General features: G+C 48.5%; 1 pseudogene; it reads left to right on the plus strand.

The window, feature by feature from the left end:
* Positions 1-16,048: 16,048 nt before the first annotated feature.
* Positions 16,049-16,434, plus strand: LOC135057019 (gastrula zinc finger protein XlCGF71.1-like; annotated as a pseudogene).
* The last annotated feature ends 1,926 nt before the right edge of the window (positions 16,435-18,360 follow it).

Below are 18,360 nucleotides of genomic sequence, written 5' to 3' on the forward strand. Positions count from 1 at the left end.
CCGAGGGTGTTCATCAAGGTCATGGCAGAGATGTTGCCACTCCTCCGCAAGCAGGGAGTGAACATTATTTCATATCTGGACGATCTGCTGATAAAGGCATCTTCAAAGGGGAAGCTGCTACAGAACATTGCTCTCTCAACTCGACTACTTCAGGATCACGGGTGGATCCTGAACCTTCCAAAATCACATTTGGAACTGACAGGGAGACTGTCCTTCCTGGGGATGATCCTCGATATGGAAGTACAGAGGGTGTTCCTACCATTGGAGAAAGCGTTCATGTTCCAATCGATGGTTCGGTATATCCTGAAACCTGCCCAGGTATCGGTTCATCAGTGCATTCGCCTTCTGGGGAAGATGGTTGCCTCCTATGAGGCTGTACAGTACGGAAGATTTCATGCACGGTCCTTCCAACTGGATCTCCTAGACAAATGGTCGGGATATCATCTTCACATGTACCAGTGGATACGCCTGTCGCTGAAAGCCAGAATTTCACTTCTCTGGTGGCTGCAAACCTCTCACCTTCTCGAGGGCAGATGGTTCGGGATTCAGAATTGTATCCTTCTAACCACGGATGCAAGTGTCACAGTTTGAGGAGCTGTCACCCAAGGGGAAAACTTCCAAGGAAAGTGGTAAAGTCTGGAATCCATCCTTCCGATAAACATTCTGGAACTAAGAGCCATGTACAACTGCCTTCTACAAGCGGCACATCTACAAGATCAGGCCATTCAGGTCCAGTCGGACAATGTAACGACGGTGTCCTACATAAACCGACAGGGCGGAACGAAGAGTAGAGCCGCAATGTCAGAGGTTACAAAAATCCTCCTCTGGGCAGAAAAGCACGCGGTTGCGCTCTCAACAATCTTCATTTCGGGAGTGGACAACTGGGAAGCGGACTCCTCAGCAGGCACGATCTCTATTTAGAAGAATGGGGTCTCCATCCGGAGGTGTTCGAAGAGTTCACACGTCGTTGGGGGTGTCCCTCAGATAGACATGATGGCCTCCCGCCTCAACAAGAAGCTTCAAAGGTACTTCTCCAGGTCGAGAGACCCACAAGCAGTAGCGGTGTAAGCCCTGGTAACTCCGTGGGTGTTCCAGTCAGTGTATGTGTTCCTTCTACTAATCCCAAGGGTTCTCAAACTAATAAAAAGAACAAGCGTTCAGGTGATCCTCATTGCTCCGGACTGGCCAAGGAGGGTTTGGTACGCGGATCTTCTGGAATTACAGCTGGAGGATCCAAGGCCTCTTCCTCTTTGTGAGGACCTTCTGCAACAGGGGCCGTTCACTTATCAAGACATACAGCGTTTGACGGCATGGAGGTTGAACGCCTGATTTTGTCTCGGAAGGGCGTTCCGACAAAGGTCATTCCTACCCTGATACGGGCTAGAAAGGGAGTAATGTCTAAACATTACCATCGGATTTGGAAAAAGTATGTGTCTTGGTGTGAATCCAAGACGTTTCCTACAGTGAAGTTTCAACTGGGACATTTTCTTCTCTTTCTGCAAACAGGTGTGGATGTGGGCGTACGCTTGGTCTCCATAAAAGTCCAGATTTCGGCCTTGTCCATTTTCTTCCAGAAACGATTGGCTGCTCTCTCCGAGGTTCACACTTTCTTGAAAGGGGTTCTGCACATTCAACCACAGTTTGTGCCGCCTACGGCACCGTGGAATCTTAGGGGATCATTCCGAGTTGTTAGCTCGTTAGATTTTTTCGCAACGGAGCGATTAGTCGCAAACTGCGCATGCGCAATGTTCGCAGTGCACCTGCGCCAAGTATATTAGCACAAAAGTTTGTTATTTTACTCACGTCCTAACAAAGGCCCTCATTCCGAGTTGATCGGTCGCAAGGCGAATTTAGCAGAGTTACACACGCTAAGCCGCCGCCTACTGGGAGTGAATCTTAGCTTCTTAAAATTGCGACCGATGTATTCGCAATATTGCGATTACTAACTACTTAGCAGTTTCAGAGTAGCTTCAGACTTACTCTGCCTGTGCGATCAGTTCAGTGCTTGTCGTTCCTGGTTGACGTCACAAACACACCCAGCGTTCGCCCAGGCACTCCCACCGTTTCTCCGGCCACTCCTGCGTTTTTTCCGGAAACGGTAGCGTTTTCAGCCACACGCCCCTGAAACGCCGTGTTTCCGCCCAGTAACACCCATTTCCTGTCAATCACATTACGATCGCCGGAGCGATGAAAAAGCCTTGAGTAAAATTACTTTCTACATAGCAAAGTTACTTGGCGCAGTCGCAGTGCGAACATTGCGCATGCGTACTAAGCGGATTTTCATTGCGATGCGATGAAAAATACCGAGCGAACAACTCGGAATGAGGGCCAAAGTTTTTTCATCGTTCCAGTGATCGTAGTGTGATTGACAGGAAGTGGGTGTTTCTGGGCGGAAACTGTCCGTTTTATGGGAGTGTGCGATAAAACGCTGACATTTCTGGGAAAAACGCAGGAGTGTCTGAAGAAACGGGGGGAGTGTCTGGGCGAACGCTAGGTGTGTTTGTGACGTCAAACCAGGAATGAAACTGACTGAACTGATCGCAGTGTAGGAGTAAGTCTCGAGCTACTCAGAAACTGCTAAGAAATTTCTATTCGCAATTCTGCTAATCTTTCGTTCGCAATTCTGCTATGCTAAAATACACTTCCAGTAGGCGGCGGCTTAGCGTGTGCAATGCTGCTAAAAGCAGCTAGCGAGCGAACAACTCGGAATGAGGGCCTTAATGTGGTGCTGCAGTTCCTGCAATCGGATTGGTTCGAACTATTACAGGAGTTTCTCACTTGGAAGGCTGTCACACTGTTGGCATTGGCATCTGCTAGGCGTGTGTCAGAATTGGGGACCTTGTCCTACAAGTGCCACTACTTGATTTTGCATGAAGATAGTGCTGAGCTCAGAACGTGTCAGCAATTTCTTCCAAAGGTTGTGTCAGCTTTTCATAACAACCAACTTATTGTGGTGCCAGTGGCTACTGACTCCTCAATTACCTCAAAGTCCTTGGATGTTGTGAGGGCTTTGAAGATTTACGTGAAGAGAACTTCTCGTCACAGGAAATCAGATTCTCTGTTTGTACTGTATGCTCCCAACAAGGTTTGGTGTCCTGCTTCTAAGCAGACGATTTCTCGCTGAATCAGGTTTGCTATCCAGTATACTTATTCTACGACAGGCCTGCCGTGTCCAAAGTGTTTAGGCCCACTCTACACGTAAAGTGGGTTCTTCCTGGCCGGCTGCCCATGGGGTGTCTCGGCTTTGCTGCTTTGCCGGGCAGCTACTTGGTCAGGGTCGAACACGTTCTACAAGTTTGATACTTTGGCCTCTGAGGACCTTAAGTTTGGTCAATCTGTTCTGCAGGAGCCTCTGCGCTCTCCCTCCCATACTGGGAGCTTTGGTACATCCCCATGGTACTAAATGGACCCCAGCATCCTCTAGGATGTAAGAGAAAATAGGATTTTAATTACCTACCGGTAAATCCTTTACTCGTAGTCCGTAGAGGATGCTGGGCGCCTGCCCAGCGCTTCGTTTTCTTGCATTGTTACTTGGTTCAGTACTGCATTGATACTTCGTTTAGTATTGTTGGTTCAGCCGTTGCTGAATCGTTTCACGTTGATTAGCTTGGCTTTCCTTTTGTTATATGTGAGCTGGTGTGAATCTCACCACTATCTGTGTATTTACTTCTCTCGAAGTATGTCCGTCTCCTCGGGCACAGTTTCTAGACTGAGTCTGGTAGGAGGGGCATAGAGGGAGGAGCCAGCCCACACTGTTAAACTCTTAAAGTGCCCATGGTTCCCAAGGGACCCATCTATAGCTCATGGTTCTAAATGGACCCCAGCATCCTCTACGGACTACGAGAAAAGGATTTACCGGTAGGTAATTAAAATCCTATTTCTCTAACGTCCTAGTGGATGCTGGGGACTCCGTAAGGACCATGGGAAATAGACGGGCTACGCAGGAGACTGGGCACTCTATAGAAAGATTAGGTACTACCTGGTGTGCACTGGCTCCTCCCTCTATGCCCCTCCTCCAGACCTCAGTTAGAATCTGTGCCTGACCAGAGCTGGGTGCTCCTAGTTGGCTCTCCTGAGCCTGCTAGAAAAATAAAGTATTTGTCAGGTTTTTTATTTTCAGTGAGCTTCTGCTGGCAACGAACTCGCTGCTACGTGGGACTGAGGGGAGAGAAGCGAACCTACCTAACTGCAGCTAGGTTGCGCTTCTTAGGTTACTGGACACCATTAGCTCCAGAGGGATCGAACACAGGTACCATACCTCGATCGTCCGTTCCCGGAGCCGCGCCGCCGTCCCCCTCGCAGAGCCAGAAGCACAGAAGACCAGGAGAAGCATGAAGACATCGAAATCGGCGGCATGAAGACTCTGTCTTCACTGTAAGGTAGCGCACAGCACCGCAGCTGTGCGCCATTGCTCCCACTGCACACCACACACTCCGGTCACTGTAGGGTGCAAGGCGCTGGGGGGGGGGGGGGGGGGGGGGGCGGCGCCCTGGGCAGCAATTTAAATACATTTTGGGCAAATATGAACATGTATACAGTCCCAGACTGTATATATGTAAAAACCCCGCCATTTTTTCACATGAGAAGCGGGACAGAAGCCCGCCGCTGAGGGGGCGGAGCTTCTTCCTCAGCACTAACCAGCGCCATTGTTTCTTCACAGCTCCGCTGGAAGCAGCTTCCCAGGCTCTCCCCTGCAGTATCCAGGTACAACAAGGGCAAAAGAGAGCGCGGGGGGGGGGGGGGGGGCACATAAATTTAGGCGCAAAAAAGAGTATTATTATTATCAGCAGCTACTAGGTGGACACTTCTTATAGTGTAATTCCTGGAGTATATAGCGCTGTGGTGTGTGCTGGCATACTCTCTCTCTGTCTCCCCAAAAACCTTTGTGGGGTCCTGTCCTCAGTCAGAGCATTCCCTGTGTGTCTGCGGTGTGTCGGTACGTCTGTGTCGACATGTTTGATGAGGAAGGGTACGTGGAGGCGGAGCAAGTGCATATGGATGGGGTGTCGCCGCCGACACCTGACTGGATGGATATGTGGAAGGTGTTAAATGAGAATGTAAACTCCTTGCATAAAAGGTTAGACAAAGCTGAAGCCTTGGGACAGTCAGGGTCTCAACCAGTGCCTGATCCCACAGCTCGGGGGCCGTCTGAGTCTCACAAGCGTCCACTATCCCAATTAGTCGACACAGATGTCGACACGGAGTCTGACTCCAGTGTCGACGAGGATGAGGCTAAATTATTGCTTAAAATGAGTAAGGCCATCCGCTACATGATTATAGCAATGAAGGATGTATTACACATTTCTGAGGAAACCCCTGTCCCTGACAAGAGGGTTCATATGTATGTAGAGAAAAAGCAAGAGGTAACTTTTCCACCGTCACATGAATTGAATGAATTATGTGAGAAGGCCTGGGAATCTCCTGTAAGGAAGGTAGTCATCTCCAAGAGACTGCTGATGGCGTATCCCTTCCCGCCAAAGCCATCTCAGGATACGGCTGCCTTAAAGGATCCTGCGGATAGGAAGCAGGAAGGTATCCTGAAGTCTGTCTATACGCTTTCGGGTACCCTCCTGAGGCCAGCTATTGCTTCAGCCTGGATGTGTAGCGCAGTGGCGGCATGGACAGATACACTGTCCTAAGAATTAGATACCCTGGATAGGGACTCTGTTTTATTAAACCTGGGGCATATCAAGGACACCGTCCTATATATGCGGGACGCTCAGAGGGACATTTGCTTACTGGGCTCTAGGGTAAACGTACTGTCCATTGTGGCCAGAAGGGTCTTATGGACGCGGCAATGGACAGGGGATGCTGATTCTAAAAGACATATGGAGGTTTTGCCATATAAGGGTGAGGAATTGTTTGGGGACGGTCTCTCGGACCTGGCCGCCACAGCTACTGATGGGAAGTCAAAATTCTTGCCGTATGTTTCCTCACAGCCTAAGAAAGCACCGTATTATCAAATGCAGTCCTTTCGTCCACCAAAAAGCAAGAGGGTCAGGGGTGCATCCTTTCTTGCCAGAGGCAGGGGTAGAGGAAAGAAGCTGCATCACACAGCCAGTTCCCAGGAACAGAAGTCCTCCCCTGCTTCCACTTAATCCACCGCATGACGCTGGGGCTCCACAGGCGGAGCCAGGAGCGGTGGGGGCGCCACCAGTGGGTTCGCTCACAGGTGGATCCTTGGGCTATACAAATTGTGTCTCAGGGATACAAGCTGGAATTCGAAGTGACGCCTCCTCACCGTTTCCTAAAATTGGCCTTGCCAGCTTTCCCCACAGAAAGGGAGGTAGTGCTGGCGGCAATTCACAAGCTATACCTCCAGCAGGTGATTGTAAAGGTTCCCATCCTTCAACAAGGAAAGGGTTACTATTCCACGATGTTTGTGGTACCGAAACCGGACGGTTCGGTCAGGCCCATTTTGAATTTAAAAGTCCCTGAACATTTACCTGAGGAAATTCAAGTTCTAAATTATATCGCTCAGAGCGGTCACTGCAAGCCTGGAAGAGGGGGATTTTATGGTGTCTCTGGACATCAAGGACGCTTACTTGCATGTCCCCATTTATCCACCTCACCAGGAGTACCTCAGGTTTGTGGTACAGGACTGTCATTACCAGTTCCAGACGTTGCCATTTGGCCTGTCTACGGCACTGAGAATATTTACCAAGGTAATGGTGGAGATGATGGTACTCCTTCGGAAGCGAGGAGTTACAGTTATCCCGTACTTGGACGATCTCCTCATAAAGGCGAGGTCCAGGGAGCAGTTGTTGATCAGCGAGGCACGCTTTCAGGAAGTGTTGCAACAGCATGGCTGGATTCTGAATATTCCAAAGTCGCAGCTGATTCCTACGACGCGTCTGCCCTTTCTGGGCATGATTCTGGACACAGAACAGAAGAAGGTGTTTCTCCCAGAGGAGAAGGCCCAGGAGCTAGTGACTCTGGTCAGGGACCTCCTAAAACCAAAACAGGTGTCGTGCATCACTGCACGCGAGTCCTGGGAAAGATGGTGGCCTCATACGAAGCCATTTCCTTCGGCAGGTTCCATGCGAGGATCTTTCAGTGGGATCTGATGGACAAGTGGTCCGGATCGCATCTTCAGATGCATCGGCTGATCACCATGTTCCCCAGGGCCAGGGTGTCTCTACTATGGTGGCTGCAAAGTGCTCACCTTCTAGAGGGCCGCAGGTTCGGCATACAGGACTGGGTCCTGGTGACCACGGATGCAAGCCTCCGAGGATGGGGGGCAGTCACTCAGGGAAGAAACTTCCAAGGGCTGTGGTCAAGTCAGGAGACTTGTCTGCACATAAATATATTGGAACTAAGGGCCATATACAACGCCCTGAGTCAAGCGGAGCCCCTGCTTCGAGACCAACCAGTGCTGATTCAGTCAGATAACATCACGGCGGTCACCCATGTAAACCGCCAGGGCGGCACAAGAAGCAGGATGACAATGGCGGAAGCCACAAAGATTCTTCGTTGGGCGGAGAATCACGTGCAAGCACTGTCAGCAGTGTTCATTCCGGGAGTGGACAACTGGGAAGCAGACTTCCTCAGCAGACACGACCTCCACCCGGGAGAGTGGGGACTTCATCAAGAAGTCTTCACACAGATTGCAAATCGATGGGAACTGCCACAGGTGGACATGATGGCGTCCCGCCTCAACAAAAAACTAAAAAGATATTGCGCCAGGTCAAGGGACCCTCAGGCGATAGCTGTGGACGCGCTAGTGACACCGTGGGTGTTCCAGTCGGTATATGTGTTTCCTCCTCTTCCTCTCATACCCAAGGTACTGAGAATAGTAAGAAAAAGAGGAGTGAGAACAATACTCATCGTTCCGGATTGGCCAAGAAGAACTTAGTACCCAGAACTACAAGAAATGATCTCAGAGGACCCATGGCCTCTGCCTATCAGACAGGACCTGTTGCAACAGGGGCCCTGTCTGTTCCAAGACTTACCGCGACTGCGTTTGACGGCATGAAAAGGGCATCCCGGATGAAGTGATTCATACGCTGATAAGAGCTAGGAAGGATGTGACAGCAAAGCATTATCACCGTATATGGCGAAAATATGTTGCTTGGTGTGAGGCCAGGAAGGCCCCTACAGAGGAATTCCAGCTGGGTTGATTTCTGCACTTCCTACAGTCAGGTGTGACTATGAGCCTAAAATTAGGGTCCATAAAGGTCCAGATTTCGGCCCTATCCATTTTCTTTCAAAAAGAACTGGCTTCACTGCCTGAGGTTCAGACGTTTGTAAAGGGAGTGCTGCATATTCAGCCCCCTTTTGTGCCATCAGTGGCACCTTGGGATCTTAATGTTGTGTTGGATTTCCTGAAATCCCACTGGTTTGAGCCACTTAAGACCGTGGAACTAAAGTATCTCACGTGGAAAGTGGTCATGCTGTTAGCCTTAGCATCGGCTAGGCGTGTGTCAGAATTGGGGGCTTTGTCATGTAAAAGCCCCTATCTGATCTTCCATATGGACAGAGCAGAATTGCGAACTCGTCCCCAATTTCTCCCAAAGGTGGTATCATCGTTTCATTTGAACCAACATATTGTGGTGCCTGCGGCTACTCGGAACTTGGAGGACTCCAAGTTGCTGGACGTAGTCAGGGCTTTGAAAATATATGTTTCCAGAACGACTGGAGTCAGGAAGACTGACTCGCTGTTTGTTCTGTATGCACCCAATAAGCTGGGTGCTCCTGCTTCGAAGCAGACTATTGCTCGCTGGATCTGTAACACGATTCAGCTGGCTCATTTGGCGGCTGGATTGCCGCGTCCAAAATCAGTGAAAGCCCATTCCACAAGGAAGGTGGGCTCTTCTTGGGCGGCTGCCCGAGGGGTCTCGGCTTTACAGCTTTGCCGAGTGGCTACTTGGTCGGGTTCAAACACTTTTGCAAAGTTCTACAAGTTTGATACCCTGGCTGAGGAGGACCTTGTGTTTGCTCATTCGGTGCTGCAGAGTCATCCGCACTCTCCCGCCCGTTTGGGAGCTTTGGTATAATCCCCATGGTCCTTACGGAGTTCCCAGCATCCACTAGGACGTCAGAGAAAATAAGAATTTACTCACCGGTAATTCTATTTCTCGTAGTCCGTAGTGGATGCTGGGCGCCCGTCCCAAGTGTGGACTTTCTGCAATACGTGTATATAGTTATTGCTTAATAAGGGTTATTGTTATGAGCCATCCGTTGAGTGATGCTCAGTTGTTGTTCATACTGTTAACTGGGTAAGGTTATCACAAGTTGTACGGTGTGATTGGTGTGGCTGGTATGAGTCTTTCCCTGGATTCCAAAATACTTTCCTTGTAATGTCAGCTCTTCCGGGCACAGTTTCCCTAACTGAGGTCTGGAGGAGGGGCATAGTGGGAGGAGCCAGTGCACACCAGATAGTACCTAATCTTTCTTTAGAGTGCCCAGTCTCCTGCGGAGCCCGTCTATTCCCCATGGTCCTTACGGAGTCCCCAGCATCCACTACGGACTACGAGAAATAGAATTACCGGTGAGTAAATTGTTATTTTTTTCTCTAACGTCCTAGTGGATGCTGGAGACTCCGTAAGGACCATGAGGAATATACAGGCTCCGCAGGAGACTGGGCCCCTCCTCCAGACCTCAGTTTGAATCTGTGCCTGGACGAGCTGGGTGCAACTTAGTGAGCTCTCCTGAGCTTGCTAAAAAGAAAGTATTTTGTTAGGTTTTTTATTTTCAGAGAGATCTGCTGGGCAGCAATTAGAGACCTCTTGGCAAAAGTTTGCATAATATACAGTTGGGCACTGTATATATGTATGAGCCCCCGCCAAAATTGTACATGAAAGGGGGACAGAAGCCCGCCGTCGAGGGGGCGGGGCTTCTTCCTCAGCACTCACCAGCGCCATGTTTTTTCTCCACAGCACCACTGAGAGGAAGCTCCCCAGTCTCTCCCCTGCAGTTACACGGTAGACGAGGGTAAAAAGAGAGGGGTGCACATAATTAGGCGCAAAAATCAATATAAACAGCAGCTACTGGGTTAACATTAAGTTACTGTGTTATTCCTGGGTTAATAGCGCTGGGTGTGTGCTGGCATACTCTCTCTCTCTGTCTTTCCTAAGGGCCTTATGGGGGAATTGTCTTCAGATGAGCATTCCCTGAGTGTGTGGTGTGTCGGTACGTGTGTGTCGACATGTCTGAGGTAAAAGGCTCCCCTAGGGAGGAGATGGAGCAAATATGTGTGTGAGAGGGTGTATCCGTCGACAACGCCGACACCTGTTTGGATATGTGTAATTAAGTACTAAGGTGAATTTATTGCACAAAAAATTAGAGAACAGACAGGAAATCTACCCATGTCTGTCCCTATGTCGCAGAGACCTTTTAGAGTCTCTCAATGCTCACTATCCAAAATAATAGACACTGATATCGACACGGAGTTTGACTCCAGTGTCGACTACGATAATGCAAAGTTACAGCCACAATGGCAGAATATTATTAAATATATTATTATTGTAATAAAAGATGATTTGCATATCACTGATGACTCATCTGTCCCTGACACAAGGGTACACATGTTTAAGGGGAAGAAAGCTGAGGTAAATTTCCCTCCTCTCATGAGGAAAAAGAGCGGGAATCTCCAGACAAGAGACTGCAGTTTCCCACAAAGAATTCTCAGGCAGTATCCTTTCCCCACTAGGGCCAGGATATGATGGGAATCTTCCCCTAGGGTGTCATGTTTGCCACAAAGGTAGCCCTGACGTAACAGCTATTCTCAGGGATCCTGCAGATAGCGTGCACATTCTGGTACACTACTCAGACCGGCGATTGTGTCGGCATGGGTTTATAGCGCTGTGGCAGCGTAGACAGGTACCTTATCAGCAGAGATTGAGACCCTAGTATGCATATATATATATATATATATATATATGTGTATATATATATATAGAGATATATATATCTATATATATATTAAAGATGCTTTCTTAAGAGATATGTATATATAAAACATGCCCAAAGAGACATGAGTATACTGGGTCCTAGATTCAAAGCTATGTCGATTTCTGCTTGACGTGTCCTGTAGAATATGCAATGGACAGATGATGCCGACTTAAGAGGCATATGGAAGGCTGAGGATTGTGTGGAGAAGGGTTCTCAGACCTGGTCTCCACAGCTATAGCTGGTAATTCTGATATTTTGCCTTATATTCCTGCACAGCCTAGGAAAGCACGACATTATCAAATGCAGCCTTTCGAATAAAGAGACAAGAAATTCTGAGGTGCATCCTTTCTTGCCAGAGGCGGGGGTACAGGAAAGAAGCTGCACAGCACAGCTAGTTCCCAGGAACAGAAGTCCTCCCCGGCCTCTACAAAAATCCACTGCATGTCGCTGGGGCTCCACAGGCGGAGCTAGGCTCGGTGGGGGCACGCCTTCGTAAGTTCAGCCACAAGTGTGTTCACTCCCTGTTAGATCCCTGGGCAATAGATATTGTGTCTCAGGGATACAAGCTAGACTTTGAGAAGATGCCCCCTCACCGACGGCCCTGCCGGCTTCCCCTCACGAGAGGGAAACAGTGTTAACTGCAATTCACAAATTGTATCTTCAACAGGTGGTGATCAAGGTTCCCCTCCTTCAACAAGGAGGGGGGTATTATTCGACCATGTTGTAGTCCCGAAACCAGACGGTTCGGTCAGACCTATATTGAATTTAAAATCCCTGAACATATACCTGAAAAGGTTCAAGTTCAAGATGGAATCGCTAAGAGCGGTCATTGAAAGCCTGAAAGGGGGAGATTTTATGGTGACTCGGGACATGAAGGATGCATACCTTCATGCCCCCATTTATCCACCTCATCAGGCATACCTCAGAAGTGTGGTACGGGATTGTCATTACCAATTTCAGAAGTTGCCGTTTGATCTCTCCACGGCCTTGAGAATATTCACCAAGGTAATGGCGGAAATGATGGTGCTCCTGCGGAAGCAAGGTGTCACTATTATCACGTACTTGGACGATCTCCTCATAAAAGCGAGATCAAGAGAGCAGTTGCTGAACAGCGTATCACTTTCTCTGGAAGTGTAACGGCAACACGGCTGGATTCTATATATTCCAAAGTAGCAGTTGGTTCTTAGAGCTCATCTGCCTCTCCTAGGCATGATCCTAGACACAGACCAGAAAAGGGTTTATCTCCCGATAGAGAGAGCTCAGGAGCTCGTGACACTGGTCAGGAATCTATTAAAACCAAAACAGGTGTCAGTGCATCACTGCACTCGAGTCCTGGGAAGGAGGGTGGCATCATACGAGGCCATTCCCTTCGGCAGGTTCCATGCAAGGACCTTCCAATGGGACTAACTGGACAAGTGGTCCGGATCACATCTTCAGATGCATCGGTTAATCACCCTATCCCTCAGGGCCAGGGTGTCTCTCCTGTGATGGCTGCAGAGTGCTCACCTTCTCGAAGGTCGCAGATTTGGCATTCAGGACTGGGTCCTGGGGACCATGGATGCAAGCCTCCGAGGATGGGGGGCAGTCACACAGGGAAGAAATTTCCAAGGGCTGTGGTCAAGGCAGGAGACTTGCCTTCACATCAATATCCTGGAACTAAGGGCCATATACAACGCCCTAAGTCAAGCGGAGACCCTGCTTTGCGACCAACCGGTTCTGATTCAGTCAGACAATATCACCGCAGTGGCTCATGTAACCGCCAAGGCGGCACAAGGAGCAGGGTGGCGATGGTAGAAGCCACCAAAATTCTTCGCTGGGTGGAAAATCACGTAAGCGCACTGTCAGCAGTGTTCATTCTGGGAGTGAACAACTGGGAAGCCGACTTCCTCAGCAGGCACGACCTCCACCCGGGAGAGTGGAGACTTCACCAAGAAGTCTTCATGCAGATTGCAAGTTGGTGGGAACTGCCACAGGTGGACTTGATGGTATCCCGCCTCAACAAAAAGCTGCACAGATATTGCACCAGGTCAAGAGACCCGCAGGCGATAGCTGTGGACGGTCTAGTGACACCGTGGGTGTTCCCGTCGGTCTATGTATTTCCTCCTCTTCCTCTCATACCCAAGGTGCTGAGAATCATAAGAAAAGAGGAATGAGAACAATACTCTTTGTTCCGGATTGGCCAAGAAGGACTTGGTATCCGGATCTGCAAGAAATGCTCACAGAGGACCCGTGGCCTTTGCCTCTAAGACAGGACTTGTTGCAACAGGGGCCCTGTCTGTTCCAAGACTTACCGCGGCTGCGTTTGACAGCATGGCGGTTGAACGCCGGATCCTAGCAGAAAAAGGCATTCCGGATGTGGTTATTCCTACGCTGATAAAGGCTAGAAGGACATGACGGCTAAACATTATCACCGTATATGGCGGAAATATGTTGCTTGTTGTGAGGCCAGGAATGCCCCTATGGAGGAATTCCAGCTGGGCCGTTTCCTTCACTTCCTACAGTAGGGAGTGACTTTGGGCCTAAAATTGAGTTCCATTAAGGTCCAGATTTCGGCCCTATCCATTTTCTTTCAAAAAGAACTGGCTTCTCATCCTGAAGTTCAGACGTTTGTAAAGGGAGTGCTGCATATTCAGCCCCCTTTTGTGCATCCAGTGGCACCTTGGGATCTTAACGTGGTGTTGGGTTCCTGAAGTCACACTGGTTTGAGCCACTTAAAACCGTGGAATTAAAATTTCTCACGTGGAAGGTGATCATGCTATTAGCCTTGGCTTCAGCTAGGCATGTGTCAGAATTAGCGGCTTTGTCACATAAAAGCCCCTAGCTGGTTTTCCATATGGACAGGGCAGAATTGCGGACCCGTCTGCAATTTCTGCCAAAAGTGGTGTCATCTTTTCATATGAACCAACCTATTGTGGTGCCTGTGGCTACTCGTGACTTGGAGGATTCCGAGTTACTAGATGTGGTCAGGGCTTTGAAGGTTTATGTAGCCAGAACGGCTAGAGTCAGGAAAACTGAGTCGCTGTTTATCCTGTATGCACTCAACAAGCTGGGTGCTCCTGCTTCAAAGCAAACTATTGCTCGCTGGATCTGTAACACGATTTAGCAAGCTCATTCTGCGGCTGGATTGCTGCTGCCAAAATCAGTAAAAGCCCATTCCACAAGGAAGGTGGGCTCTTCTTGGGCGGCTGCCCGAGGGGTCTCGGCATTACAGCTTTGCCGAGCAGCTACTTGGTCGGGTTCAAACATTTTTGCAAAATTCTATAAGTTTGATACCCTGGCTGAGGAGGACCTTGTGTTTGCTCATTCGGTGCTGCAGAGTCATCCGCATTCTCCCGCCCGTTTGGGAGCTTTGGTATAATCCCCATGGTCCTTACGGAGTCCCCAGCATACACTAGGACATTCGAGAAAATAAGATTTTACTTACCGGTAAATCTATTTCTCGTAGTCCGTGCGGACTTCTTCTGCAATACCTGTATATAGTTATTGCTTAAATAAGGGTTATGTTATGGTTGCATCAGGGTTGATCTGATGCTCCGTTGTTGTTCATACTGTTAACTGGCTATGTTTATCACAAGTTATACGGTGTGATTGGTGTGACTGGTATGAGTCTTGCCCTGGATTCCAAAATCCTTTCCTTGTACTGTCAGCTCTTCCAGGAACAGTTTCTCTAACTGAGGTCTGGAGGAGGGACATAGAGGGAGGAGCCAGAACACACCAGAATCCAAATTCTTTCTTAAAGTGCCCTGTCTCCTGGGGAGCCCGTTTAATCCCCATGGTCCTTACGGAGTCCCCAGCATCCACTACGGACTACGAGAAATAGATTTACCGGTAAGTAAAATCTTATTATTATACACACACATTTACAATTAAGTGTCCCAGAGAGTCGTCTTCTCCTATTCTTTGCAAGATTAATATTGTTACAGAAAATTTCACTTTTCCATAATGTGTTTTATTTCCAGCAGATGGACACACAAGCAGGAATATCTCAGAAGGAAATCTAATGTTATCCCCGGATTGTGACGTAAAAGATAATGACAGTAGACAGGATTCTCCAGGAGCTAACCCCATTACCCCAATTATACATCCAGCTCTATCAGCTGGTCCCTCTGATCCTGGGAAATGTTCTCCTGATCACTATGATATTGGACATCTGTTACAGCTCTGACAGTAGATACAGTGTTTCCCTGTTCTATAGATGCCAAATGTTTTACACAGAACACAAACCTTATTACCCATCAACCAGCTAAGGCAGATGAGAGGCCATTTCCATGTTCTGAGTGTGGGAACTGTTTTGCACACAAATCAAGTCTTATTAAATATCAGAGAAGTCAGACAGGTGAGAATCCATTTCCATGTTCTCAGTGTGGGAAATGTTTTGCATACAAATGAGATCTTGTTGTACATCAGAGAAGTCACACAGGTGAGAGGCCATTTCCATGTTCTGAGTGTGGGAAATGTTTTGCATACAAATCAGCTCTTGTTATTCATCAGAAAAGTCACACAGGTGAGAAGCCATTTTCTTGCTCTGAGTGTGGGATTTATTTTACCCAGAAATCACAACTTGTTACACATCAGGGCACTGCTAATGCACGCCGTCTTTCCTGTCTTCTGATTACTTCCTCCCACTCCTATCTCCAAGATTTTTCACGTGCTGCTCCCTTTTTCTCTGGAATTCTTTACCTCTCCCCCTCAGACTCTCCACCTCTCTACAAAACTTCAAACGGGCTCTTAAAACCCATTTCTTTACCAAACCTAGCCAAATCTCAACATAACCCTCTGTTCCACGCTCTCTATGTACCCCATCTGTGTCATCCCTGTCTGTCTACCCCTCCCCTTAGAATGTAAGCTCTCACGAGTAGGGCCCTCTTCCCTCATGTGCTTATACTTTTCTTACTTTAATAATCCTCAACTGCCCAGATCCCACAGTTTTTTGACCACCTGGAACTTATCTCTATGTGTACTGGTGTAGTTATGCTTAGTTGCCCTGTACTTGTCCTATATTGTATTCAACTGTAAGTCACTGTTTTCCTATTTTTTATGTGCACTTGTACTCTGTAATCGGGCGCTGCGGAACCCTTGTGGCGCCATATAAATAAAGGATAATAATAATAAAAATCAGAGAAGTCATACAGGTGAGAATCCAGTTCCATGTTCTGAGTGTGGGAAATGTTTTGCATACAAATCACAGCTTGTTAAACATCAGAGAATTCACACAGGTGAGAAGCCATTTCCTTGCTCTGAGTGTGGGAAATGTTTTTTCACGTAAATCACATCGTTACACATCAGAGAATTCACTCAGGTGAGAAGCCATTTTCTTGCTTTGAGTGTGGGAAATGTTTTTCACGGAAATCACAAGTTGTTACACATCAGAGAAGTCACACAGGTGAGAATCCATTTTCTTGCTCTGAGTGTGGGAAATGTTTTTCACAGAAATCACAACTTGTTAAACATCAGCGAAGTCACACAGGTGAGAGGTTATTTCCATGTTCTGAGAAATAAGCTCAGGTGAGGAACCATTTTATTCTTCTGGTGTGTACTTATCATTGCCATGTAACGTTCTACAAGGTTTTTATCCTATCTCCCATGCTTCTTGCAATATACATGCTACCGCTAAGTGAAACAATCAGATGTCATGTCCTCGTTTTCCACTGCTATGCCGATGACCTGTCTTTTGCTCCGTTACTGAGAACCCAATACCAATCCTAATGTCTAGCTGAGCTCCAGGTGTGGGTGATGCCAGTTGGCTGTGACTCAGTGCTGGTGAAACAGGTCCTAATGATAGAAGCTCACCAACAAAGGGCAGGGCTACAGCTCAGCTTTGCCTACCAAACAGACTTACACTTGGGGGTTCAGAGTTACAAAATGCTGATCCTGTGCAGAATCTTGGTGTCCTGGATGGTGGAGTGACACTTAGACATCAGGTAACAGCCACAATCAGATCCTTATCTGATGAACATAGCCAGACATACAATTATACATACATTTGTATCATCACACATAGGCCACTGTAATATCCTCTACCTGGGTCTCCCAGCAGAAGAATTGCACCACTTGTAGCTTGTACAGAATGAAGCAGCCAGGCTGTTACCTAATCAGCCCGTTCCTGCCACATAACACCCATTCTCTGCTCCCTTACCGGCTGCCTGTAAGATGGTGACTCTACTACAGCGGTGGCCAACCTGTGGCGCTTTCTTTCTTCAAATGTGGCTCCTAACACAAAGTCACATGACCAAAACAGATCCGGTAACCACTGCTCTCCAGAAAAACATGCAGCAGCACTACGGGGACTTAGAACTGAGGGAGCCAGATATTAGAGATGAGACACCCACAAGCAAACAAAGTACACATAAGGGGCTGCTGCAATGGCATAAATTGGGGGAAGCTGAAGTGACACATGAGGGTGCTGGTTGGAGTGACAGGAGGGTGCTGGTTGGAGTGACACATGGGGGAGCTGAAGTGTATTATGTGAATCTGAATCTTTCAATATATGTGGATCCGGCTTTTACAATTATTTTATGTGGAAGTGGCTTTTTCAATGTATTTTATACCAGGGGCGTGGCATGGAAGGCACAAGTCCACACCCCATTTTTGCATGTGCGCCTTTGGCTCGATGTCGGCTCTTTGACGTACCTAACACATTTTATTAGGGTCTTTGTCTCTGATTGGTTGGTCATCCCTGCTCTACTACATAATCTGTTTACTGACTCTCCAGCCCTACATGACCAGGGTCCGTGGTACCAGGAGCAGCTTCTGCCTCCTTACTGCCCTGCTCACTTTCTTCCATCTGCAGATGAAAGACTGTTACCAGCAGTACCAAGAAACCCCAAGCAGTGCTGAGATGTCAGGGGAGAGATAGGGTGGGTGGCACTAGTGCTGTAGCGGGGGCTGCCGGAGGCACTGTCTGTGGGTAATATTGTCCCCAATCATCACTGAGGTGGCAGAGGGAAGGAGGACACGGTGGTGGCAGTAGTAGGGACTGCAGGAGGCAGTGTCTGTGCGAGCAATCTTGTCCTCAAGCAGCACTAAGGTGTCAGAGGGGGAGACAGGATGGGTAGCAGTAGTGGGGGGGAGACAGGGTGGGTGGCAGTAGTGGGGGGGAGACAGGGTAGTGGGTGGAGACAGGGCGGCATCAGTAGTGGGGGGGAGACAGGGCGGTGTCAGTAGGGGGAGATAGGACGGGTGGCAGTAGTGGGGAGAGACAGGGTGGGTGGCAGAAGTGGGGAGAGACAAGGTGGGTGGCAGTAGTACAGTAGCGGGGCTGCAGGAGGCAGTGTGAAAGTGGGTAATCTTGTCCCCAAGCAGCGCTGAGGTGTCAGAGGGGGAGACAGGGCGGTTGTCCACAGTGCAGTACCAGGGGCTGCTGGAGGCAGTAAAGAGGTGTATGGGTCCCGCACAGAACCTGTTGGTAATTAGACCTAATGATGATTATGCTTCCTTATTTCTAGTTAATCCCTTGTATGTGATAAT

This window comes from Pseudophryne corroboree, chromosome 3, assembly GCF_028390025.1.
Source record: "Pseudophryne corroboree isolate aPseCor3 chromosome 3, aPseCor3.hap2, whole genome shotgun sequence".
In the NCBI taxonomy this organism is placed as follows: Eukaryota; Metazoa; Chordata; class Amphibia; order Anura; family Myobatrachidae; genus Pseudophryne; species Pseudophryne corroboree.